Source organism: Myotis davidii, unplaced genomic scaffold, assembly GCF_000327345.1.
Source record: "Myotis davidii unplaced genomic scaffold, ASM32734v1 scaffold691, whole genome shotgun sequence".
Lineage (NCBI taxonomy): Eukaryota > Metazoa > Chordata > Mammalia > Chiroptera > Vespertilionidae > Myotis > Myotis davidii.
The window spans coordinates 214,120-219,150 of NW_006283227.1; positions in this window are offsets into that span (position 1 = coordinate 214,120).

Here is a 5,031-nt window from a genome sequence, read left to right on the forward strand (position 1 = left end):
CAGTGACAAGAGTTTCAGCCCTGGGAGGAAAGAGCCCAGTGAAGGAGGGTATGTGGGAAGGTACAAGGTGCTACCAGAAGGGGGACACAAGAGTACCGGATGCTTGTTTGTGGGGTAAAGGGATGTTAAAGTTGCACCTGGAAGGACAGGAGTTTGCCAGGACAGGAGGAGGCAGGCACTCCAGGCATCAGAAAGCACAGGCGCCAGAGGCAGAGTCCTGGTAGAAGGCGTGCAGATGCCCAGGGTGCAGGGACTGTGCAGCACTGTGACCCAGAGGGTGATGAGGGAGGGCTGGGACCACTGAAATGCTCTCCTAGACCCCCAGGTGTTTGCCCTTAAACAAGAGAGGACTCCACAGGGTTTCCTGTCTGGGGTTGATGAGAACACATGTGCAGTTTGATGGCACCTTGTAGGACCCACTGGAGGAGGAAATACAGTGTTGTCCAGGCCAGTGGGGGAGACTTAGGTAATAGCCCTGGCCCCAGACCATGAAGCCTGAACTCAGGGGGTAGCAGCGGGGACAGGAAAGAGTAGCACTTGTTCTGATCAGGCATTTCAGAGGCAGGGACACGGGCCTTGGTCATCAAATAAAAGTGAGGAAGAGCATGGGTCAGTGGACAGGAGGAGTCAAGTGTGGTGGCACCGAGAGGATTGAGCTCATAACTGAGAGCTAGAAGAATAGAAACAGCCAATAGGGAAGGTGGATTTGTTTGAGACATGTCATCTCTGAGGGTCAGCAAAAAATGCCAATGTGAAGACCTCAGCTCAAGGCACTACCAGGGGCTAGGGTGGGGTGGGTAGGGGTATGGAGGATCTTGCAGAAAGCAGAGCTGGCCTGGGCATTCAGACCTCAGGTGCAGGACTCAGTCTAGTTGTCCTGTCGGGGGCCTCCATATCCCCCAGGGTCCATTCTCAGGGTCCCCTTAGGTCATTCAGGCCCCAGGCTTCCACATTGCTGCATGCCTACTGGTGCAGGGCAGACTGAGGGCAGGTGTCATGGTAATGAAAAGGGCATTGCCTGGCCTTGGCCACTGAGTGGGAAGCCACCTGCCACGTGGTTCCCAGTGCCCAAAGGTACATCCTTACCAGCTCTGCCCCACTCTCCTGGTGACTCCCCCCTCCTCACAAGCTAATCCTCTTCAGCTCCCTCCTAGTTTAGTTCTGCTCCATCCCCAGCTATTTGCAGCTGAGACATATATCTCCACAGCAACCCACCCCCTCTGCCCTACTCCAAATCCAGATACACCTCCACCCTGCAGCTCCACCCTCTGCTTTCTCACAGTTCTGCCCCCAGCTACTCCCAAAGCTTTCCCTCATTTCACCACCCCCCAGTTCTGCCTCTGCCACAGCTCCTTCCCATCTACTCCCAGAGCTATTTCCCACCAGTCTGCCTCCAGACACTGTCCCCCAGCTCCTCCACTACTCGCCTCCGCCTTCACCCCCTCTGAGCTCAGCCTCCCCAGCTTCCCTGCACCCCCTCCCGCAGATCCTTCTCCACCAGCTTTTCCACAGCTCTGCCAACCCCATCCCACAGCTCCTCCCAGCTTTCTCACAGTTCAGACCCTGGCTCTGCCATCTCCTCCCCCTTCCACAGATCCTCCTCTACCAGCTTTTCCACAGCTCCCCCACTGCAATCCCACAGCTCCTCCCAGCTTTCTATAGGTTCAGCCCTCAGCTCCGCCTCCTCCAGCCCCTTGCAGATTCTCCTCCACCAGCTTTTCCACAGCTCTGCCAACCCCATCCCATAGCTCCTCCCAGCTTTCTCACAGTTCAGCCCTCAGCTCCGCCTCCTCCACCCCCTCCTGCAGATCCTCCTCCACCAGCTTTTCCACAGCTCCCCCAGCCCCACCCCAGAGCTCCTCCCCAGCTTTCTCAGAGCTCAGTCCTCAGCTCTGCCTCTTCCACCCTTTCCCGCAGATCCTCCTCCACCAGCTTTTCCACAGCTCCCACAGCCCCACCCCAGAGCTCCTCCCCACTTTCTCAGAGCTCAGCCCTCAGCTCCACCTCTTCCACCCTTTCCCCGCAGATCCTCCTCCACCAGCTTTTCTGCAGCTCCCCCACCCCCATCCCACAGCTCCTCCCAGGTTTCTCACAGTTCAGACCCCAGCTCCACCACTTCCTCCCCCTCACGTAGATCCTCCTCAACCAGCTTTTCCACAGCTCCAACAACCCCATCTTACAGTTCATCTCAGCTTTCTCACAGTTCAGTCCTCAGCTCTGCCTCCTCTGCCCTTTCCCGCAGATCCTCCTCCATCAGCTTTTCCACAGCTCCAACAACACCTTTTCACAGCTCCTCCCCAGCTTTCTCACAATTCAGGCCCCAGCTACTCCCCCTGGCTTTCTCCATTGGTCTCACCCAGATACTCTCCCCGCCCCCAACACCCAGTCCCGCCTTCTCCCCAAGCCCCGCCCCTCTTTTTGCCTAGCCCTTCCCACTGGCCACTGGTCAGGAGATCACAACCTGCCCTGGTCATCTTGTGAGCCTCAGTGTCCGGTGAGTCCAACAATGTCTCCTAGCAACCGTGGTCTGCATGCGTGTCTAAGTCTCTACCCGGCTGCTTACCTGCGCGCCAGCTAAGTGCCTGCAGAATCCTGGCACGTGTACTGCTACATCATGGAGTGCTGCTGTGTCCTGGTGTGCTACTTCCGGATGTCTGTGTCTAGGTGCCTTTGTAACACAGCAAGAAAAGGGGTTTTTGTCTCCGCCAGCACGGGGTAGCTCACCAACACCAGTGGGTGTCAACGGTCACCTGTCAGTGGTCCTGGAGCAGCTGAGGGGCAGCCAGGATGCTGGCCTGCTGCTCTGTGGTCTCAGCGTCCCAGAATCCTCTCTTCCTCAGGTCCTAGGAGGCGCTCTTCACCCTGGCTGTCTCCCTGGGCCGCAGGGAGTAGGAGGCCTGTCCTGTCCTGTGTGGTGGTCTCAGCTGGGTCAACCTAGCATAGCGACCTGCATGGCCAGTGGGGCCAGGAGGTCTGAGTCTCCAGAAGGGAGTGGGGATGCTCAGTTCGGCTGCAGGCCTGCTGGGCCCTCGGAAAGATAGTACTCCAGGGTTGTGGTTTGCTGTGGGACTGCAAGCATTCCTACCCCAGCTCAGGCCACACTTTTCTGTCTCCTCCTCTGGCTACCTTCACTTGCCCACCATCCTTGTAAGTGTGTGTGTGCCTGGGACAGGCCTCTGCTGTCTCTGCTCACAGAAACGACTGTAGTGGTCCACATGTACAGGTCTGTCCTCCCTGCTTCCTGCTTGGCCTTTAGGCTGTCACCACCTCATCCAGACCCCAGGCTGTGTGGTGCTCAGCTGGTTGCCCATGACAACCCTCCCAGTGGGACCTACCCAGGATTACATTGAGGGGAATGAGATTGTAGGGTCTCCAGATCCTTCCCATTTGATGATGTGAGGGCAGGGGGAGCTTTCTCCTACTGGTGACGGGGCTCTGCTGGGCTGTAAAAAACATGATCTCCTTACATCACATGGTTTTCTGTGCAGCTGGATGGGCCATCATGGTTTTCTGTGCAGCTGGATGGGCCTACCTGAACAGGTAGGGCAGGAGAGAGCTACTGCTATGATTAGCAGAACCAAACCCTGAGTAAGGTGCCACATGTGTTTCTCACCAGCTGGAACCTCCTTGGTCCTGGTGGTTTCCAATCCCTGCTGAGTAGACTGTTCTGGTATGTTAGCCAACATTGCTTTCTTGTCCCTAATGACCTTGACTCATTATCCCTCTTGTCCTTGTGCAGGTGAACAAGCAAAGGCAACTGGAAGAGTCTGTCTTCCTCAGGCCACAAAGCAGATACTAGGTAGGAGGGCACTCAGCCCCCTTTGTGCCTTTAGAGTGACCTCAGTTCTCCCTAGGGATGCCACCCATGCAGACCCGGTCTCCTTATTGTGATTTTGTGGCTTTGATGAGAATAGGTCCCAAAACTCCATGGTGGAAACTAGGCATATATCCCAGTAGAACAAATACAAATGGCCAGGCCACTGGGGAACAGCCAGCCTCTTCCATAAATAATTCAAACCCAATGACAGGGTGACCCTTTGTTATTCAGCAGGTGGATGAAGTTTAAGCACAGAGAACATGCACACCCAGGCCTCTGCCTAACAAGTCGACAGTCAATGAGTGTTTGTGGTAGTGTCCCTTATAGTAGCACAAAATGCAAAGCAGTCTGTGACTCTTCATCAATAGGGGAAAGTCAGTCAATCTTGTGGCCCACAATGGGATACCATGCAGGCAGCAAAATATGGGCTAGAAGAAAATGTAGACGTACAAGAATGTATTTGCTGGGCTGTGGATGGCGAAACCATTCTCCACGCTGTGGAGATGTGGGGGAAGATCTTTGCCTCTGTGGCCATTTGCCTGGGTGGTCACATAAAAGCACCACAGCCCTAGTGGCTTAAACAACAGACATGTATTGTCTCACTGTTGCAGAGGCTGGAGGTCAGAGATGGAAATGTGGGCCCAGTTTGCCTATATTGAGGACTGAGAGAGAAACTGTCCATCCCTGTCCCCAGGCTTCTGGTGGTTTTCAGGCAAGCTTTGGCACCCCTTGGCTTGCAGGTCTCAGCCTTTATCTTTACCAGGTATTCTCATGTATGCATGTCTGTCTGTAAATTATGTCCATCCTTGTCCCCAGGCTTGTGGTGGTTTTCAGGAAAACTTTGGCACCCATTGGCTTGTAGATCTCAGCTTTTATCTTGTGTGTGCATGGCTGTCTGTAAATTCCCTCTTTAGGTGAGGACATGGGTCATTGGAAGAGGGTCTCATTTTAACTTGATTAACTTTGTAAAGTCCTTTCCTTTATGGATATGGTCCTGAGGTGAGCAAGAGGTGGGGTCCAGAGCCCAGGGGTAGGAGACCCAGCCAGAGAGAAAGGGAGGGAATGCAGAGGAGCTGGGCACAGGGACTGTCAGGACACTGGGTTGGGTAGAGAGTGAACAGGTGGCAGCTTTTGTCCTCAGAGCCTGGTCTTTGAGAGTGGGTGTGTTTTCATAAGCACAAGGACATAATAGCTGATATCAGGTTTTATGTCCT